General features: G+C 46.4%; 1 protein-coding gene across 3 annotated transcripts in view; it reads left to right on the forward strand.

Moving 5' to 3' along the window:
• The window catches only part of CDH1 (cadherin 1), a 107,434-nt gene that overhangs the window by 6,844 nt on the left and 85,672 nt on the right, over positions 1–14,918 (forward strand). For all 3 annotated transcript variants that reach the window (XM_032612456.1, XM_032612457.1, XM_032612458.1), the window contains one exon: positions 11,927–12,199. The gene's annotated coding sequence lies outside the window, so the exon portion shown is untranslated. The remainder of the gene's footprint in view (positions 1–11,926; positions 12,200–14,918) is intronic.

The raw sequence follows: 14,918 nt of genomic DNA on the forward strand, positions 1-14,918 counted from the left end.
TTCCATAGCATTTATTACTTCTCACCATACTATACTGTATATTTTATCTATTTGTCCCCTGCCCCCCATTTAAATATAAGCTCCACGAGGGCAGGGGTTTTTGTTTCTTTCCTTCACTGCTACATCCCTATCCCATGGAATAGTGCCTGGAACATAGTAGGCATTCAATAAATGTTTGTTTAATAAACATGCTTTATGACCCTCAAGGCAGGTTTTATAAATTCCCTCTTTTTTTGGGGGGGAGGGGCTGTGCCATGTGACCTGTGGGATCTGAGCTCCCCGACCAGGGATCGAATCTGTGCCCCCTACAGTGGAAGCGTGGAGGCTTAACCACTGGACCACCGGGGAATTCCCCTATAATTTACCTTTTGGAGATGAGGAAAGTCAGGCCCAGGGAGGCAGGGTAAGTCACCCATGGCCATGCCCAGACGGTTAGCAGCAGAGCTGAGAGAATCCAGGAATGCCACTTGTGACATCTCATCTAACCCTGCATCAGTCCTGGAGTGGTCATGCTCATGCCATCTTACAGAGAAGCCAAACGGAGGCTAGAGAGGGGCAGAGATGGGAGATGAAGCTGGTTCTCGTCTGTTCTGATCAAGTCATTGCTCTCCCAGAGTGTGGGCTTCGGGCCTGTGGTGGATGTGGAATGGTGTGAGGTGATGGGGAGCAAGGTATTAAAGTCTTACGTGATCCTGAATCACATAGACAGAGTTGTTCCATTTTCACTTTTCTTTCAATCCTGCTTGCGTCAAGGGAAGAGTCCCCCTTTTCTTGTGCTTAGCAGATCTTTAATGACTTTAACCCTTACAGTTCTCTCTCTTAACCAGAGAAGGAGAGCCTAGAAATTAATGACACTCTTCTGTCATCATTGTATTTATTTTTACTTTAGTTACGGCAAGTGATGCTGGTTTTTCATTTACAATACTGTTAGTTTTTCACTTAAAATAAATTTCTTTATGTTTTAGATAGTGAGTCCATTTAAAGAAACAATGTTAAGTAAAGGTTAGTGAAGGTGGGACTCAGGTATGCCAATAACAATGAAGGTGGTACTTCAAAGACTGAATCTCTACTTTTAGTCTTATATGTTCTTTCAAAGAGTATCACTTTCTTTGGTGGGGAGGAAGTGGGGGGACAATTTACAATCCAGACAATAAAAGAAGAATTAAGTGCTAATCTGAGTCTTAAAAGTTGCCTTCAGGGAAGAGTGGGAGGGAACTTTAGGGGCTAGAGAAATCTGGGAAGACTTCCTGAAGGAGGAAGCCCTTTGAGTTGTCCTTAAAAGATGTATAGAAGTTGGATAAGGGGCTAAAAGAAAGGAGAGTACCATGCTTTCCCTTGCCATTGACCTGTTGTACAGATGAGAAAACTGAGCCCAGAAGGTAGCTATAGGCCCAAGTGGATAGAAGAGCCCAGTCTGGCTCCAGTCTCAGGATCTTGTTCCAGGGGGAAGCCAATGAAGTAGAAAATAAACTAAGTCAAGCTGGGAGGGATGGGACCCAGGGTGGCAGGGTGGGGGGATTGGGATGACAAGAGAAGCAGCTCTGGGCTTGAGTCAGTGAGGAGCCACAGTGAGCTTTGGAAAAGGGAGAAGCTGCCAAGAATGGTCTATAGCTCAGCAGAGTGCATAAGAGTGTGGGCTCTGAAGCCCCACTGCCTGGGTTCAAGTCATTCTCTGCCATTTGTGACACAAGCCCTCAGTTCCTCTACCCATAAGATGGGCATAATAATGGGAGTACATGCCTCACAGAGTTGCTGCAACGATCAAATAAGTTAATGCATGTAACACACTTAGAGCAGCACTTAGCACATAGAAATACTCAATAAATATAACCTTGCAGGTAATATTACTACTGTTATTATGTTGTTATTAACTATAAGGTGGGCTAAAAAAAGGAGAGGTTGGAGTCAAGGGGGCTGATCCAAAGGCTGCCACCTCTGTGCCTCAGTTTCCCCATCTGAATCAGCTGCTTGCTGGGGGTTCTCCTCACCAGCTCCTTGGTGTGGGAGCCCACAAAGTGCTGGAAAGAACCACTGCTGGAACTTGGTGCCCACCTCATCATTCAGCAAATATTTATTGAGCCCCTACTGAGTTGCCAGGCCCTGGGGATACATGGAAAAACAAGACAGCCCCAAGCCTCCCCTTATAAAGCTCCAGACTGAGGGAGGAAAGCAGGAATAACCAGGCATATTACAGAGCAGGTGATCCTAGTCTGACCTGATGCGGAGTCGGGGAGGGCTTCCCAGAAGAGGTGACATCCAAGCTGAGACCTGAGGCTGCATAGGAGTTTGCCGTGGGCTGGAGAAGGAGATCAGGAGGAGCAGTGTGTGCTCAGCAGGGGAGAGGCATGACCAAATCGGTGCTCTAGAATGATAATTCACGAGTGTGTTCTTTATAGACACTTGCATACATGCAAAATTCCAGATGGACAAGGCCATTCACGTGTTGCGTTGACTGTGAGAGCAAAAGGTTGGTAATAACCCTTAGTCCATCAGTGGTGGCTGCTTAAATAAACTCTGCCACATTCACAGCATGGAATATTCCACAACTGAAAACCAACAAGACAGCTCTTTTTGCACAGATGTGGAAAATCCTTAAGGTATCTTGTCAAGTGAAAAAACAAGTTGGAGAACAATGCGGAACATGTGCTACTTCTTGTGTAAAAGGAAGAGGAGGAAAATGAGACTATATGAATTTTTTACTTAAATGTGCGGAGAGAAACTCGAACAGCCTTGTCCAATAGAATTTTCTCTGATGGTGGAAATGTTCTGTATTTCTGCTGACCAACATGGTAGCCACTGGCCACACATGGCACTTGAAATACGGCTTGAGTGACCAAGGAACAGAATTTTTAATTTAACTTAATGATTAGATTTAAATCTAATAGCCACATGTGGCTTGTAGCCACCGTATTGGACCGCATGGCTCTAGAAGAATACAAAAGAAACTGCGTTAACCGCGGGGAGAGGCCTGGGAATTCATTAGGCGGATGGCTAACAGGAATGAGAGGGACACTTGTACTTTATACCTTTTCTGTGTCCTGTAATTTTTGAACTAGGTGAATGCCTTACCCATCTCAAAAGTTAGACTTGAAAAATGAAAAGAAGGAATGAGGGAGGGAGGCAGAGCCCTCGGGCTGCTGTGTGGAGAACGGATTAGAGAGGGAGAAGGAGTAAAAGGGGAGACCAGATGTATCAGCCAGGATGCTGGCAAGAAACAGGCAAACTCAAAAGATTAACTGAGCAGAGTTAATGGAGGTACTATTTACAGAGTGGTGGGCAGGGTTGCAAGGTGTCTTCATCTAAGCACTAGATTAGGTTGATAATGGGTTGACTGGGTTGATAATGGTGCCATTTTCTGAAATGAAGACAGGAAGAGGAGCAGGTTGGAGAAGGGCAATGATGCGTTTGGTTCTGAACTTGCCTGTATTTTTGAGCACTTTGAGGTGCCTATTGGACATGTAAGTGGAGATGTTCAGGTGTAGTAGGGTTCTACAGGTGTGGGGTTCTGGAGAGGGTTCCAGGCTGCACACAGGCCAGGTGACCCTGGGAGGGAGGGGCATTGGTGCCAGCTTCACAGTGTCTGTTCTCCTTCCTACTAGAGATGGGAGAGGGAAGTTGCCGTCAGCTAGAGAGGAAGGAAGAGGAGAAGTGGTGGCACCATATCACGAAGGGAACCCACATCATTTACTTCACATTCCTCATTTCCTCCCTTGGGGTGGTTTACTGGATAGAAGTAAAAGCTGAGGGGTGAGGCCTGAGCACAGGGCATGAAGGAGAGAGCTTCAGGGCCCCTGTGTGTGTCATTTCATGAGCTGCCAGGCACTTGTGGGCGGCGGGGAGTTAAGAGGAACAAGTCAGGCTGTCTACCCCTGGAAGGCCCAGCGGTGAGAAGGCTGGGGATGGAGGAAGTGGGGTGCCACTGGACCAACCAGTCCTGAAGCTCTGAGGGCACCCCATCCTGGATGACCCCATGAGAGAGGTTTTAAACAAGAGCAGCCTAACTGCTGTGAATAACATGGGGCCAATGAGAACTCCAAAAGGAAATGATAGTAAGTAAAGCTACCATCATCATCAGCCCCTCATCTTAAGAACTTTCTTGGGAATTCCCTGGTGGTCCAGTGGTTAGGACTTGGCGCTTTCACTGCCGTGGGCCCAGGTTCAATCCCTGGTCGGGGAACTAAGATCCCGCAAGCCATGCAGTGCAGCAAAAACAACAACAACAACAAAAAAAAAAACACACAGAAAAAACTTTCTTAAGAAAACTCTTAAAAGCCAGGTAGTCTGCAGAGTACTTTCTTTTATCCCACTCCAGTCAGGTGGCCAGGGCAGTGGGATCCTTTTAATATACAGATCTAATAACATTCATTGTGCCATATGACAAGGACATTATGACCCCCATTTGACAAGTAAGGAAATCAGGGCTAAGAAAGGTGGGAAACTTGGCTGGGCCTCTGATTCCAAGGTTCATACACACTCCACCTCCAGGCCTAGCGCATTAGCCTCCCTTCTGTGCCATCATCCTCCTCCCTCCGCCCCTGGCCCCGCTGCTCCACTTGGCCACATTCCCTCTCCTCCTGAGATCTCCCCACCCTTCTGTCCCTCTTCTCCCTCCTTCTCTATGTCTCTATGGAAATGAAGTCAAGGTTGGTTTTGGTGGATTACACTTTACCATCCTTGAGAAATAATTTTAAATGATGATCTCATGTATTGTTTCCATGAAGGAAAAAAACAATAAAATCAAGTCATTTCACTTTAGTATGTCACTCTATTTTCCCTAATAATTCGGTTGACCCTTAATAAAGGGGGGAAAGTTTCCCTCATCTTAATCAACAAGCGTATCGGGTTGCTTTTGCTCCTGCTGGCTGGCGTCAGGAGCAGTTTTATTTTTCCAGGGATATTAGACATCTCGACTCATGAGCCACCAGGGAATAAGTTCAGGGTTTGGATTTCAAGTGTTTCAGAGGGCTGCTTACAAACGTTCCACCCGTGCCTGCCCTCCGTGCCCACCGGATCTGTCGCTTAGACAGTTACAGTGGCCCTCGAGCTGTGCTGCCTTCCAAGACTCCTCCCCCGTCTGTGCCAGAGTAACCCTTCAGATCTCATCATGTCACTTCTCTGCTTAAACACTTCTGTTCCGTTCCCATGACCTACTAGGTGAAGTCCAAGTAGCATGTCATGTGACGCCTTCCAGGCCCTGGTCTCAGCTGACATTTACAGCCTATTTCCTGCCCACCCCTCACCTCTCCCTTGATCCAGGTCCCACAATCCACGCTGTATCTTTTTTAGGACACAGGCTCTCCTGTTGCCTCACCTTCGCTTGTGCTTCTTCCCCCTATGGGGGGTGCCTTACTTCTTCCCCATCCCTCCCCAAATCTGATCAGTTCTTACAAGCATTTCCTCTGCAAAGCCTGTCACAATCCTGGAGCCTCAGAATTAGTTACTCCCTTGACATTGTGTTCCTTCCTCTAGTAGATTTCATCGGAGTCTAGCTCTTAGGCTAGACTTCATGTTCCTCTCCCCAGTTAGATCGTAAGCTTACTGAGGGCCTCTGCCTAATTATCTCCAGCCCACACTCACCCCTGGCACTGAGCACAGTACCTGGGACCCAGGCTGGTGCTGAGAAGTTGCTGAATTGAAATCCAAGACTGAAAACCTTCTCTGAATCCCACCTTCACCTTTCCAGTAAAGGGAGTTCCTGGCTGGCCGCTTTGCCTCTCCTTTAGCCTACAAGTGACTTGGTTCCTGCCCTGATGCCACTTCTTCCAGGAAGCCTTCCAAATTTGGCATCCCTCCTATGAGTTTCCTTAGCAGCTGCCTTAATGTACTCATCGCCCTGAATTGTAAATGCTTCCATGTCCCCCACCAGTCTGAGGATGCCTTGAGGGCAGGGGCTGTGAATCTAGCCCAGTTCATGATTATAGAGCACTTTCAACGTGCCAAGTGTGTTTTGAGCACTTTATGTATGCTAACTCATTTATGTGCCCAAAAAACAGGAGCTAAGTAGCATTAGCCCCATTAAAAAAATTTTTTTTATTTTTTAATATATTTATTTTTGGCTGCGTTGGGTCTTCGTTGCTGCGCGCGGGCTTTTTCTCTAGTTGCGGCAAACGGGGGCTACTCTTTGTTGTGGTGCACGGGCTTCTCATTGTGGTGGCTTCTCTTGTTGTGGAGCACGGGCTCTAGGCGCGCGGGCTTCAGTTGTTGTGGCACGTGGGCTCAGTAGTTGTGGCACGCAGACTCTAGAACACAGGCTCAGTAGTTGTGGCACACGGACTTAGTTGCTCCGTGGCATGTGGGATCTTCCCGGACCAGGGATTGAACACATGTCCCTTGCATTGGCAGGTGGATTCTTAACCACTGTACCACCAGGGGAAGTCCCTCATTAGCCCCATTTTATGGAAGGGCAAACTAAGTCACGCAGCTAGGAAGCAGAGTAACAAGGGTTTTAATCCAGGCCATCTGGCTCTACTGCCAACTCTTCCCCATTGCACACTATTACTTGTATAATTTAGTGAACAGAAGTGGGGTCCGATGCTAAGAAGCCCGGCACACCCTGAACTCCTGCTCATCTTCCCTCAGGAGACATAGTTCCACGCGTCTGCAGGGAGTTGCCCAAATGCAAGACTAAGATCTGTGCTAATAACGCGTTCTTGGTGAATAGCATTTTGATAAAGACTTGTTGTTCTCCTCTGCCCGAGGAGCCACCCCATTTCCTGCTGTCCCACAGGGAGGTCCTGGGAATGGTTAACAGTGCTTTGCTGCTGAATAACCTCTGGGGTAGCTTTAGTAACAAAAGACCTCACAGCACCAGGCCAGCTGCCAGACTTCTCAAAGACAGTCCCCTCTCTCCTTGCTGGTGGGCACAATATATGGCTCAAAACCCTGAAATATGCACATAATCTTTGACTCAGTAACTCTACTTGGAGAAATTTATCCTAAAGACCTCTCCATACAATTCATCAAAGGCGTGTATATAAAGGAGTTCCTCATAACATTGTTTATGAGAAAAAACACTGGGGGAAAAAAACCCAGGTCCATCAAAAAGGGAATTAGTTTAATAAAATATAGGCATCTAGGGCTCCCCTGGTGGCACAGTGGTTAAGAATCCGCCTGCCAATGCAGGGCACACGGGTTTGAGCCCTGGCCCGGGAAGATCCCACATGCAACTAAGCCCATGTGCCACAACTACTGAGCCTGTGCTCTAGAGCCCACAAGCCACAACTACTGAAGCCTGTGCGCCTAGAGCCCGTGCTCCGCAAGAAGGGAAGCCACTGCAATGGGAAGCCTGCGCATCCCAGTGAAGAGTAGCCCCCACTCACCGCAACTAGAGAAAGCCCATGCGCAGCAACAAAGACCCAACACAGTCAAAAATAAATAAATAAATAAAATAAATTAAAAAAAATAAAATATGGGCTTCTAAATAGTGGAAAATTATACAGCCATTAAAATGCTATTGGGAATCTATTGATGTGGTAGGTTGTCCGTGAACTGCTGTTGAGTGAAAACACAGGTTACTCAATAGAATAGGTAAAGTAGTTTCTTCCTGAAAGAAACACAGAGAGTGGTAACAGTAGTTGCCTTTAGGGAGGGGAACAGAGTACCTGGGGGACCAGAGAGGAAGACCTGCTTTTTAATTTTTAATGCACCTCATGTGCTCAGAATTAGATGAATCATAATCCATTGATTAATGATACACTTGTATCATTGGTCTGTGCCTACCCAGTTTTCAATCTGATTCACTGATTAGTTTTTTTTAACTCTCCACCCAACCCAAGGGATAGAAAAACAGTACCCATGGGATCCTTTTCTTTCCCAAACCCCTACATCCCCAAAAGGTAACCAGTCTTCTGATGTCTGTGATTTTCCTTCCCTTGCTCCTTTTGTATAGTTGATACATATATACTTACAGTTCAAATAATATATTGTGTACCTGTAGTTGTTTCTAATCTTTATAAAAAGAGTATCACGCTGTATGGTACCTTTTGGAAGTAGTTTTTCCATTCAGCATCATATTATGAAGATTCATTCATGCTGCTGTGCATAGCTGCAGTCCATTCATTTTTTCATTGCTATGTATCCATCCGTTGTATGAATATATTGCATTTTAAAAATCCATTATCCTGTCAATGGACATCTGGATTTTTTCCAGATTTTTGCTATTTTGAAGGATGCATCTATGAATATTCTTGTATGGGGATCCTGCTGCTCGTGTTTCTGCCGTTTCCTCTGGGTAAGGGCTAAGGAATGGACTCTCTGTGGCATGGGGTTTTTGAGTGCTCAGTGTTACTGGGCTCCTACGTGTTTACACTCTCACCAACACATCAAAGGAATGCGGTTAATGCACGTTCTCTGCCATCCTACGTTAAGTTAGACTTTTTAACTTCAGCAACCGAGTGAAGGGGAGGCTTATTTCTCAATACTTATCCTTTCATTCCTTTCAAACTTTGTACCAGGTGCCTGTATTACGTTCTCAGATAAATAAATAAAATTCAGTTATATGTTTGTCTGAAGAGACAGAGGTTGGACATAGCTCAAAATGTCAGCTATGATGAACTCTAGGGTAACAGGTGATCTTTATTTTAATTTTTCTTCTTTTTGCTTATCTCTGCATTAATTTTTTCTACTGTGGCTATTTACTACTTGTATAATTTTTTTTAATTTTTTTTATTTTTGGCTGTGTTGGGTCTCCGTTTCTGTGCGAGGGCTTTCTCTAGTTGCGGCAAGCGGGGGCCACTCTTCATCGCGGTGTGCGGGCCTCTCCCTGTCGCGGCCTCTCGTTGCAGAGCACAGGCTCCAGACGCGCAGGCTCAGTAATTGTGGCTCACGGGCCCAGTTGCTCCGCGGCATGTGGGATCTTCCCAGACCAGGGCTCGAACCCGTGTCTCCTGCATTGGTAGGCAGATTCTCAACCACTGGGCTACCAGGGAAGCCCATTGTATAATTTTTTTAAAGAAAGAGGGAAGATACATGGTGCTCAACATCAGTCATTAAGTAAGTACAAATGAAAACCACAATAAGATATCACTACACAACTGTCACAGTGGCTAAAATTTAAAAACTTGCCCACACCGCCTGCTGGAGCAGATGTGGAGCACCTAGAGCTCTCGTACACTGACGGTGTGACAGCGTGGCATAGTCACTTTGGAAAAACAGTTTGGCAATTTCTTAGAAAGTTAAACATATGCTAACCATGTGATTCAGCAATTCTTTTCATAGGTATTTACCCAAGAAAAATGAAGACATATGTCCACATAAAGACACATGAATGTTCCTAGCAGTTTTATTTATAATAACCCGAAACTGGAAACAGCCCAAATGCCCATTAACTGGTAAATGGATAAACAATTTGTGGTATCCATACAATGGAATACTGCTAAGCAAAAATGTATATACAAAACAACATATTCAGTAGATGAATCTCAAAAGTATTTCTGGAAAAAGCAAAACTATAGGGACAGAAAAGATCTCAGTGGTTGCCAGGTACTAGGGGTGGGTGGAGATTTTGTCCTCAAAGAGAGCAGGAGGGACTTCCCTGGTGGCGCAGTGGTTGAGAATTCACCTGCCAATGCAGGGGACACGGGTTTGAGACCCGGTCCGGGAAGATCCCACATGCCGCGGAGCAACTAAGCCCGTGTGCCACAACTACTGAGCCTGTGCTCTAGAGCCTGAGAGCCACAATTACTGAAGCCTGCACACCACAACTGCTGAAGCCCGTGCACCTAGAGCCCGTGCTCCACAGCAAGAGAAGCCACAGCAATGAGAAGCCCGCACACCTCAACCAAGAGTAGCCCCCGCTCACCACAACTAGAGAAAGCCCGTGTGCAGCAACAAAGACCAATGCAGCCAAAAATAAAATAAATAAATAAATAAATTTATAAAAAAAAAAAAAGAGTGCAGGAGAATTTTTTGGCATGATGGAAACTGTCCTATATCTTGAGTATAGGGGTCGATAACTGTTTGTGTCTATTAAAATTCACGGAACTGCACACCAAAAGGGGTGAATTTTACTATATGTAAAGCATACCTCAGTGTTTAAAAATGGGGGAAAAAGGTTCAAACAAAGAAAAAGAAAGAGGGCTTGAGATCAGTGAATTCTGGGCCGTGACATGAAGAAAGGGGGTTTCCCTTGAATTCCCTGAATCAGCAAGTTATAGAACCTTCTTAAAATCTGAGGCCTGATGCCTGAAGCTCTGTCTCTGACTTGCTGGTGACCTTGGACAAGTACCTTTCCCTCCTGGAAACTCAGTTTCTTTCCCCGGAGAGGTAGAGGAATGCTCTGATAATCTCCAAAAAATACACAAACATCTATTGAGCTCTGACTCCCTGCCAGACTACCCACAAAGTGTTATATATGTTCTTTCAAATAACAATAATGTTTTTTAAAAGTTCTTCATGGAGCATTTAGAAGTATTTAGTGCTTTGCAGGTATCAGTTCATTTATCAGTTCATTCCTCACACCACTCCTAAGAGGAAAGAATCATTGTTACCTCCATTGCATTAAGGAAGAAACCTAGGCACCCAGAGGTTATATAACTTACCAAGATCAGCACAGGCCAGTATCCGTAGGACTTGAACCCAGTCCTCTCCCGCCAGGGCCCAAGCTCTTAACCGTCACACAAAATCAAATAATGCTTCTTAGGCAAGGTTTATAACATCCTCAGTGTCTGGGTCAGAAAGGACCTTGCCTTTTATCTAGTTCAGTGCCTTTTTGTTTGTTTGTTTGTTTGTTTGTTTGTGATACGCGGGCCTCTCACTGTTGTGGCCTCTCTGGTTGTGGAGCACAGTCTCCGTATGCGCAGGCCTAGCGGCCACGGCTCATGGGCCCAGCTGCTCCGTGGCATGTGGGATCTTCCTGGACTGGGGCACGAACCCGTGTCCCCTGCATCGGCAGGCGGACTCTCAACCACTGCACCACCAGGGAAGCCCCTAGTTCAGTGTTTTAACTGCAGGTCTCCAGAAGTTAGTGAGGCTTCAAATCTATTCACTGGGTAAGGGTTGCATTTTTAAAAAATGAAAAAGAGTGAAATAGAGTAGAACACAAGAAAACAATATATCAGAGTATATTGCACATAGGAAAGTAAGTGTTGTCTTGTGAAAATTCAATTTCAGTGTGTGTGTGTCCTAGCATGATGTAAATGGGGGCCTGATTGGAAAAGTCTGAGTAACATTGACTGATCTGATTTATTTTACAGAGGCTGAGACTGAGCCTCAGAGAGGGGAAGCCAACTGCCTAAGGTCACACAGCCAGCCTAGAGTCCAGTACTGCTGGCTCCCATGGCACTAGCCATTCAATCATTCATTCATTCATTCAGTAGATATTTACCTTGGCCTGCTCTGTTCCAGGCCCCATGCTAAGCACCAGGAATATAGTGACAAACAAGACGGACCAGGCCCTGTCCTCCAGGGGCCTGTCTCCTCAGAGGAATAAAAAGCAGCTGATATGGCACATAATAGTCACGCCTTATATATATTGCTTATTCTGTGCCAGACACTGGTCTGAACATGTACTAGCTCACTTGATTCCTAGACAACCCTACATGGGAGGTTCTACTATTAACATCATTAAACCCATTTAATAGGTGGGGAAACTGAGGCACAGGGTCAGTAACTTGCATATAGCTGGTAAGTGGCCGAGCTGAGATTTGAGCCCAAACAAACAGCCTGCCTCCAGAGTCTGTAATCTTTTTGGTTTTGTTTTTTTTTTCAGCGTCTGTATTCTTAAGCACTACCCAATTCTGCCTTTAGGGTGGTTTTGCAGTGTAAACCACAGCCCAGCAACAAGTCTCACCAGGGATGGGATGGGGGAAAGAGAGGCTCACAGTGGGGAGAATTTGTTGCACACTTGGCCCCAGTATCTATCCATAGCCAGGATATTTTGGGCTCTTGGCTTTTTAAATTTTATTTTTATTCTTTTTAAAAATTTTAGGTCACACCATGACTAAGTTCTGTCTACTAAGAGGAACATCTGCAGGGAACCCAGCCTCCAACCCCAGCCCCAGGAGGCACAGACCAAAACTTGGCATTAAGAAGAAGGGAAGTGGCTTTGGGGGCTCTGAGCTGCACTGGAGCTCGCTGGCTGGCTCTTGAAAGGTGGAGCTCTGCAGAGGAGCAGGGTTCCTGCCCCAAGGAGCAGGCTCCAGACAGACCATGCCTGCCACCATTTTGAGCTCCTTGGTCAGAGAAGACCACCCTCCCCTAGGTGAGTAGCCTCCTCCTGATGCTGAGGGATCATGATGTAGCTTGAATGTTAGTTTTTATGTGCCCAATACCTCTTTGCTCTTCTCTAGGTGACAGCACCATCGTTTTTCTTTAGGGGACCACACCTCCCCTACTCTTAGTCCTTGTGGTCCCAGAAGGCTGACTCCTCTTGCATCACTCCAGGGCTGGACACATGACCTAGTCTTGGCCAATCAGAGCCACCTAGCCATCTCTCTGGCCACAGGCTTGGTTCATGTCTGCACATGAGCCAAGTCAAGGCATAAAGGTGAAACCTGAGGCTTTTGCTGTGCCTATTGGAAAAGTATGGTACTTTGCGGCTGGAATTGCTAAAGTGGTAGATTGGCAGCCTGTCTCTGCCTTGATAAGAGAATCCAAGAAGAAAATCAACATAGATGAAAGCAAAGACAGAGCAAGACAGATCTGTGATGATGTAATTTGACTACCTGGAGCCATCCATGCCTGAAGTCCATCCATCATGGACTTTTTAGTATGTGAGCTCCCAAATTCCTTTTTTCTGCTCAGGCACTTATGTTTCTGGCATTTATAACCCAAAGTGATCAATACAAATGCCAAGACACAGCATGGTAGAGGGGAAAGATCACTGGACAAGGAGTCTCAAGGTTTAGGTTTGAGTCAAAATTTCACTATTTATGACATATTGACATATGACATATTGAAACCTCCCTGTATTTCAGTCCTTTCAACTGTGAAATGGGAATGGTATCACTGTAATACAGTGCTGTGGTGGGAAATCAAATGAGCATGGATGGGAAAGTGCTCTGTAAACTGTAAAGTGCTTTATGAACTCTGAAGCTCCATTCAATAGAGAAGGGGATCCAGAAGTGAGCAGTTGCATTTATGCCATGTCCAGCCTGCGGCATGACATCTGATAGGTGTTTTAACCTCCCTGAGCCTTGGTTCTTGTCTTTGGAAAAATGGATTCCTTGGTGTCACTTGGGGGATTAGCAGACTGGATCAGGTGACTCCCCTGATTTTTTTTTTTTTTTTTTTGCGGTACGCGGGCCTCTCACTGTTGTGGCATCTCCCATTGCGGAGCGCAGGCTCTGGACACGCAGTCTCAGTGGCCATGGCTCACGGGCCTAACCGCTCCGTGGCATGTGGGATCTTCCCGGACTGGGGCACGAACCCATGTCCCCTGCATCGGCAGGCAGACTCTCAACTACTGCGCCACCAGGGAAGCCCCCCCGATCTTAATTAAAACCCTGCGGTGGCTCCCGATTGCTCTGGAGACACAGTCCAAGCCACTGAGCATGATTAACACAGCCCCCTCCCCCAACCCTACAGCACACACTCTCCTTACCTGCCTGTTGGGTCTAATCTCCCGCCTCTTTCTCCTCCAGCTAGACTGAACCGCCTGAAAATACTGAGCCCTCCTCCCACTGGGAAAATACTTTTGCCCAGGTTCTGCCAGGAACACTCTGGCTAACTCAACTTAGATGTCACTTCCCCACAAAGCCTTCCCTGAGTCCCTTGTGCCTTCCCATCATGGGCCTTGTTAATCTTGAATCATTATCACCAGGGCTGTCCTCCAGCCCTGGTCACTGATATGGCTCTTCTGTTGGCTAAAATACAGTACTGAAGTTTTTCCATATCAGTCGGTAATCAGCTGCTTCCCTGAGTCCCTCAAGTGCCCCCCAAACCTCCAGCCCCTCCCACACGCCCACACCTCGCCACCACCCAACAACCAAAAGGATAAAGCCTGGCACAGCAGGAGGCCTGGGGACCCTACCCTGGTGTTAATGGCTGGTGTTCATTTTGATTGGCCTGGTGCCCATGCTTTACCTATTGTTAAATATTAGTATCATCCTTGCTTATTGCCCTGGATTATAAATACCTGGTTCCCTTGTCTGTTTATTGCACCAGACTGAAAGCCCTGTGAGGGCAGGGAGGTACCTCCCTCACCAGCAAAACACTAGGCACAGCTGGGGGCCCAGTGATTGTTTATCAAATGAATGAATGGATGGATGAATGAGTGAATGAATGCTGCCTGAAAAGTTGGAGAGTCTCTCTAGAAAATTATGGGCAGCCCCATCCTGAGTCTGGACTCTGGAGTTTTCTCCTAGGCCTGCAGTGGAAACCTTGCTCTTTGCCCAGGTTTTGTTGCTCTGCTGGTCTCCACCCCTGCAGGAAGCTCTCTCTCTCCGACTGCCACAGTCTGGCTCGAGACTGGTCAGCTTCACGTTCCCTTCCTGTAAAACTTGGACTCTCGCTGAGAACTGCTGGGACTAGAAAGACCAAGGTGCGCCTCTTTCATGAACCCACAAGTAGGTGAGCACACACGTGTACACACACACACACACACACAGTGCTCACTGACTCAATCTCAAGACGTTCAAAGTCATAGTTTTTAGAGGCAGAAGAAAAATAAAGGATCCTTACAGGCCAGCTGAGTCATTTTACAGACAAGAGACTGAGACTTAGGGAAGGAAAGAGATTTTGCTTCAAGTGACAAGGTCAGTTCCCTACACTGTGTTCTAGCTACCCCCTGGAATTTGGTACATAAATAAATAAGTTGTTTGTCACTAAATTTCTTTGACTTGGGGCCAGGCTGAATTTGGCACAGAGTGATTTCATTGGCTGCTGACCCTGGAGAGGGTTGGTCTTGTCCAACCTGGACGCAAGACTAGAAAGAGCTTTCTCTCTCCATCCCACCACGTGGACTGGTCCTTGGTTCTGAG

The sequence above is a fragment of the Phocoena sinus genome, chromosome 19, assembly GCF_008692025.1.
Source record: "Phocoena sinus isolate mPhoSin1 chromosome 19, mPhoSin1.pri, whole genome shotgun sequence".
Taxonomy (NCBI): Eukaryota; Metazoa; Chordata; class Mammalia; order Artiodactyla; family Phocoenidae; genus Phocoena; species Phocoena sinus.